The following is a 7,500-nucleotide window of genomic DNA, read 5'->3' on the forward strand; positions in this document are numbered from 1 at the left end:
AACAAGTACATAAGATAAGAAAACTAGCAGAGCTGAGCTACCGCTTACAACTAAAACAAATGCGGTAAGACGGAGGGCCTGGCAAGAACCAACCCGAACACTATATAACACAAACAATTTACAATCTACGTGACAAATCCTAGAAAAGCAACCAAGGATAAAGCTATCTCCGCACGTACAAGCCGTTTGCTAGTGCCAGTAGGGCTGGCGAGCCACAACACTTTAATACGCAAAACATATAGGCTACTTCTCCGAATAAGCAATCAGTCTTGGTACCAGTTAGGCTGGGGAACAACAGCTCCGTCATTACATTTAACTATAAGATAAACAGGCCATATTGGCCGACTTCCCCAGATAAGCTCTACATTATAAGCTTTGTGCCAGATAGGCTGTCAGTTAGGTTGGGGAACATCAATTCCGACATAACATTAAACCGTGATAATATAAACAGGGCATCTTGGCCTACATCCCCATGTAAGCTCACATTATAAGCTTTGTGCCAGATAGGCTGCCAGTTAGGCTGGGGAACATCAATTCCGACATAACATTAAACCATGATAATATAAACAGGGCGTCTTGGCCTACATCCACATATAAGCTCACATTATAAGCTTTGAGCAAGTTAGGCTGCCAGTTAGGCTGGGGAACATCAATTCCGACGTTACATAAAACCGTGATAATATAAACAGGCCATCCTGGCCTACATCCCCATATAAGCTCACATTATAAGCTTTGTGCCAGTTAGGTTGCCAGTTAGGCTGGGGAACATCAATTCCGACGTTACATTAAACCGTGATAATATAAACAGGCCATCTTGGCCTACATCCCCATATAAGCTCACATTATAAGCTTTGTGCCAGTTAGGCTGGGGAACATCAATCCCGACGTTACATTAAACCGTGATAATATAAACAGGCCATCTCTGCCTACATCGCCATATAAGCTCTCAAGCTTTGTGCCAGTCAGGCTGCCAGTTAGGCTGGGGATCTTCAACTCCGACGTACGATATAAGTAAAATACAATATAAACCTAAAGTACAAAAAAAATAGTAGAGCTGAGCAACCGCTAACAAAGCAAATGCGGTTTGAACGGAGGCCAGAAAAAAACTGCCAGAAAAAATCCCTGTGGGGAAAAATGTGCAGGAAATCTGGGTAGGAACCAAGGCTCAAGCTCAAAGCCCTTCCTACGGGACTTTACAATGTAATCGAAAATAGCCTGCTCCTAAGGAGGACATAAGACAAAAGCAAAAAACAAAAATTAAAGAAAAAACCAAGGAGAGGTTGGTTTCGAAGCCTAGATGACGTACACGTGTTATACGCAGCTTTATATACCCCCGATATGGCTACCCATGGTGCACCCAGCCTGGAACCCAGGCCCTGTTGTATCTCGTGCCGTCGAAATATTTATTTCTGGCTCCTTCGCAGGCTCATACGCCAGAAATAACATATTTAGACTCCACTACACAACATCAACAGACAAAATGTAAAGGCAAATAAGTTTATTTTGGGACGGCTTGGCGAGTACCAACCTTAAAAATACGTAGAGAGACAAAGTATTGGGCGAAATAACGAATGGAAACTCCTAGAGCCCGAGAGACTTGGAAACTGAAAGCCTTTGATCAAGGTCATCATCCACATAGGTGTCTCTGGCTTGAACGGACTTCCAGCGGCCGTGGCTCTGAAACACAAAATTGAAAATACCTAAAAATCACTGTGCCGAAATCCCAGGCGAACGCAAGGAATTACCAGTGATCGGGGAAAATTTCGATGCGATGGTACCCGGACTTGAGAACAAATTTGAATAAATAAAAACCCTTGTCAAAAACTTGAGTAGCCACAGACAGGTCCTCGCAGTTGAATTTCTGTTTGAAGATAAAAGTGTTAACGTGCCTAAGATCCAGGATAAGCCTTTGTTTGCCGGAGCGTTGGATCGAAACAGAAAGCGGGTTAATAATATCTGGAGCACAAAACATTTCTTCGATGAGGTTGAGACTAACAAGCTCATTAAGAGCTATGGTAACAAAAGAATTGTTACTACGTGCGGAAGCATTGTTGACTTTGTAAAAGGGCGTGGGTAGCTGGAAGAACGGAATTTTGTAACCTTGGCTAATAACATTCAAAATGAACTGAGAAGCTGGCAAAGTACGCCGAAAATCGATAAACTTGAAAAATCTGCCCCGAACTGAAGGTTGAACAAAAATATCAACAGTACTCTAAGAGTCCTTAACCGCGGCTAAAACTAGGGGGGTGACATCAGAAAAAAACTGATGTGACATCGAGACACTGCTGATCTGAATTACGGCTTTCCGCCTCAAAAAACATATCACTACAAAGAAAATTGGAAAAGATTGCACCTGATTGTTGTCCTTGGTCGGCTAGTCATTTAGGAGGATGTGAAGTTTGCTTGGCCATCGTCGGGCAACAGGAGCGCCAATGACCTGGCTTTCCACAGGCAAAACAGGAGCCGGTATTGGGTCGACGAGAAGGGAAACCAGGAACGTTCAACATAAGAGGTTGATGTTGAAACTGCGAACTTGAGGTCGACGGCGGGGTTCCAACGGACGAGGATCTTCCACGAGATCCGACTTTACTTTCTCTAGCTGACAAATCTCCGCAGCAGACTTGGCGGTACCAATATTTTCCGCTAGCTTACCGTTAAAGTTAAACTGGTCTTTATTGGCCTTCTTCTTGAACTTATGTGGTTTGTCATACTTGAGTTTCTTGATTGCTTTCATCTGCTGCTCGGCCGAATCTTCGTTGGAGCGCTTGATTTGACCAACGCTTTGTGCTAACAAGTCTTTGAACGAGTCCATTAACTGCTTGTTATAGTCGCGAATGAGATCGGACACTTCGTCTTAGCTGACGGACATAACGCAGAAGACAAACGACAGGAACGTAAAAGAAAAAACCAAGGAGAGGTTGGTTTCGAAGCCTAGATGACGTACACGTGTTATACGCAGCTTTATATACCCCCGATATGGCTACCCATGGTGCACCCAGCCTGGAACCCAGGCCCTGTTGTATCTCGTGCCGTCGAAATATTTATTTCTGGCTCCTTCGCAGGCTCATACGCCAGAAATAACATTTAAAAACTGCCTGCTTGCTTCGCGCGCGCTATATCTCACGTGACTTCTTCGCTCCAGACCAATAACTCGTAGAATTACAATCAAACTTCACCTTACAGGTAAGCCTCGTTTAATTTTTAAATTTTCCACGAGAAGGGAACATGAAAGTATGTGGCATCATGGGATAGCTGTGGACCCAGGTCTTCTCGGAAATGTCACGCAATGGCGTGAGAACTTCGCAGCGATTTTACTCTCTTGAATGCTCGGTGACCCCCATTTTTCTTTCCGTAGATCACTTCCTGTCTTGATTTTGTCCATTTTAATAAAAAACAAAAAAAATCTGTACGAGAGAAGTTACAAATATTTGGCCTTTTATGCTCTCGAGCGACCGAAGTTTTCTTTCTTAGACTAATATGTATCGTTTTTCAAGGTCTATTTCACCTCAGAAAAAGACATCAGCTGCAAAGGTTAATTTAGTTATATTAGTTATGTTGAACTGAGTACGTTTACCTGATCTAAATTTCACTCATGTAGCTTTTTTATTGCTGACAGTTGTAAGCTAAGATCGTCTTAAAGTAACGCAATCTTCTAAAAATGCACCTCATGATCTCGAAAACGAGCACGGTGACCCCCCATTTTTTTGCCTTTTTGGCAAAAGTAGATCATTACCTTTCTGCGTGGCAAGTTTAAAAAAAATCTGTACGTGGGAACGTTTTGGGCGCGAACGTCCTTAAGTCACGCGTATAGAGTTCGTGAATAGCAAATACAAGCCCAATTTTATATTAAGTTATATCGTAAGACACATCGTAGGTAATATTTTGTGAATACAGCTCGTGGTTCTTAATACCTCTGCTCTCATTTTTTTAAATTTTGCTTTCTTCCTAAACTAAAGGAGTCACGCGGCAGAGAGAGAGAGAACTGTTAACATAGAGTTGGTTTATTGGAAAAAAAGTATTATAAGGCAAAGGATAACAAACTAAACAATGTAAAAAATATACTATCAATTTTGGAAAGATATCCTGTCAAATTTCATGACCGTTGGTCTTTTCTTTGATTACAAGGTGCTTATTGTGGGAACCCGGGTTACCACAACTCCCATGTTTGATCAAAAATGAGCGTAATCATGAGCTGTTGATTGTACCGGTATATCATTCCTATTTAGGACACTACAGCCATGCAGCGTTGTTACACGAGGGTAAGGGTGAGGTCAAGGGTTAGGGTTAGCTTAGCCTAGACCAAGGTAGGCTAACCTACAATCTTGGACATTTCAAATGGACCATGAAGACCACCCCTGCCCCCAATTTCAACAGGGACTTTACAGTGCCCCAAACCCCAAAATATTTTTTTCGCTAAAATGAATCTTTGCACCTGTTCGAAACGCCGTGCGGCCATATTTTCCGTTTTCTAACAAATCCTGCCTTTTTATAGGCTTCAAAACTTGCTAAAAACCAAGCATCTTTTGTTCACGACCGAGTCAGAAGGGAAGTGGGTCTATGATTCCTGATTAGTTTGTGACGTCAAATCAGGAATAGACCCATTCTCCTTCTTACTCGGTCGTGAACTAAAGACGCTTGTTTTTTCGCTAGTTTTGAAGCCTATAAAAAGGCAGGATTTGTTAGAAAAGGGAAAAAAGGCCGCAATGCGTTTCGAACAGGTGCAAAGATTCATTTCCGGGGGGTTGGGGCACTTTAAACCAGATGTTTTTACGGGGCGACGGCAACCGGAAGTCAAATTTACTTCCAATCAACGTTTCCCGTTCGGCTCTGCGCCGACTTAGTTTTGCTCATTTTGACGTCACCTGCAAAACGTGATTTGTTTCGCCTTTACGATTTACAGGATTGCTTTCTTACAATTTTGTTCATATTGATGGTTAAGGTATTGCTTCGTATTTCGGGAGCTTGTGTGAATGGTTGTTAAGTATACATCGCTGTTTGAACATTTTTGACTCTACCGTATTCTCTATTTTCGAATTCTCCATAACACACTTTGTTTCCCCCCAAAGTTTGCATAAACCATTGTTTTCAAATGCTCTTGGGAATATGCAGTGTCCCCAAGAGCATTTGAAAACAATAGTTTATGAAAAATTTGGGGGGAAAACAAAGTGTATTGTGGGGAATTCGAAAATAGAGAATAGATGCCATCTGGGCGCTTCCTTCTGATTGCTTTGTCTCCAAGCAACGGCTTACGCTTGCTCAATAAAGATCTGACACGATTTCTGCACAGTCCTTTCTTTCTCGGAGTTAAGAAAGTTAACAGTTATGGCAGGATATGGCAAAATTCAAGAAATGAGAATTCCTTCCAACATCAACAACCAATCTGCAGTGTTCAACGTTTTTTGCCTTGGTCAACAATAAAATTCGTCCAAATTCAACGGCTAATACGATAACCAACACTTAAAACACGCTTAATTTAACAACAAAAGTAAGTCGACATCAGCGACAACGAATCACCTCAATGGAGAGTACTGAATGGGGCTTGTTCTTTATATATTTGTAACAACTAGTCTTAGATATTGAGCAGTTCGGAAAGCGTCAAACTTTACTACAAACCTTTTCTTAAAACTTTCGAAACTCTTCTTTAAAATGCTTCTTCGTTTCAATTCGTGAAGATTTCGGGCAAGTGCTAAGCAACGAATTCTTGGCAGATTCCTGTTGACTAGCTTAACAGCACACACGCAAATCACAGGAACTGAAATAAAGTGATTCATAGAATGTAAATCACCTCTTATAACCCCGGTGGTTTCTTGGCATCTCCTCGCCGCAATTATTGTAATGTAATGTCCATCCTTTTTCATATATATTATTTATGACTTTACTCGTCTTTGTAATATTATTGTGTGGCAAATAAACATTCAAACATAAACATCGCTAACTTTCAAATTCGTGGTAGCGATAATTAGATTGATTCCCAAAATGTCTCTATGAAAATGTTGCCATGAATTACAATGCGACCAGGAAAACCGTGAAAACCTAAAATATGTCAGGAATGCTTACTGTTTTTGTGCCAATCATGTTTATATCGTACCATATGTCCAGAAATGCACCAAATTAAATGCACGCCCAATTTTGCGGAAATCCAACACGAAGTGTCGCTCAAGTCTAAAGGAAGGAAAGAACTTTATTTGTCTAGTCGTTCTAGCGCTGGAGCCCTAATTGGGGACACTGTAAACTGAAATTAACAATCAACGCAAATCAAGTCAAATGTTGGTTTTTGAGGACAGGGAAAAACGGAGTACCCGGAGAAAAACCTCTCGGTGCAGAGTAGAGAACCAACAATCTCAACCCACATACGACGCCGAGTCTGGAATCAAACCCGGGACACATTGGTGGGAGGCGAATGCTCTCACCACTGCGCCATCCCTGCACCCCGCAAAAAGGTTACCGTTATTTTGTGCTCAGGCTAAATTATGCAGCTGTTGATCCTTACTTGAGGAACAGCATTTGGCGTTAATTGTCTATACTCCCAGAAGACGCTTGTTGACGCTTATTGAAATCTGCGTGCATTTAATTAACGGCATTCTTGCATTCACCAATCCAACCCTCCTAAGATGTCAGAAGTCCCCCAGTTGCCTAAAAACGAAATTGGCGCTTTGCAGTAGGAAAGAGATTGAAAAACAAACCCTAGTAGTGTTCTGGCGTCCCAAACAAAATCTTCAATATAAGTTTGCTTATCTCACGTTTCTATTTTTTTCAAGGAGACGGTAAATAATAGATTTATCATCGCGTCTGCGGCAAACGCCAAGCTGAAATTTGCGTGACAAAAATCAAAGAAACGTCTTTGATTTTGGCTCATTTTTACTCTTTTGGCTACAGATTTCAAATAACTTCTCAAAATAGTGAGTAAAAACAAGACAATCTAAAATAAAAGAGTTTTCATGCTTCTATGACGAGCAAAAGCCTGCCATTTGCTTTTTCACGTAATGTAAACGGAATCCTAAATTTCCCAATGAAGCTGTTAGAGAGCAGCGGTGATCTAACCCGAAGGTCGTGGGTTCAATTCCCTCCCTTATCAGAGTTTTTTTTTTTTTGTCCTTGTGTGGGCCCAATTCCATTAGTAGGGCTCACATGGTTTACATGAGTAAAAAACAGCACTTCACATTACCCTACAATAGTTAATTCTGTCTTAATTTCTCAATGATTGGAGCAGCGCCAGCGGAAATGACGTGCTTGTCAGAAAAAGTAAATATGAAACTGATGTAGTTTTATACTTGGACGTGATCCCAGAAATAATTGCTCGGATTTCAAATTTCTCAAAACAACATGAAATGAAGATATACGTCAAAGAAATAAAATAAATTGAACCTATTTTCCAACTTCCACACTCCAACCTGTCCACCTATTCTCACGCTCAAAATCAAATAAGCAAATTCAAACAGAACAGTTGACACCGCAGAATCAAAGCCCATACAACAGGTTTGAGGCAACATGAGTTTTATA

The 7,500-nt window shown here is 41.2% G+C and overlaps 1 protein-coding gene across 1 annotated transcript in view; it reads right to left on the minus strand.

Annotated features, from left to right (window-relative positions):
- Positions 1–6,691: 6,691 nt before the first annotated feature.
- LOC137992830 (angiogenic factor with G patch and FHA domains 1-like) overlaps positions 6,692–7,500 on the minus strand; it is a 24,824-nt gene continuing 24,015 nt past the window's right edge. Inside the window, exon 14 of the mRNA XM_068838366.1 lies at positions 6,692–7,500. This exon is cut by the window's right edge and continues 378 nt beyond it. The gene's annotated coding sequence lies outside the window, so the exon portion shown is untranslated.

Source organism: Montipora foliosa, chromosome 2, assembly GCF_036669935.1.
Source record: "Montipora foliosa isolate CH-2021 chromosome 2, ASM3666993v2, whole genome shotgun sequence".
In the NCBI taxonomy this organism is placed as follows: Eukaryota; Metazoa; Cnidaria; class Anthozoa; order Scleractinia; family Acroporidae; genus Montipora; species Montipora foliosa.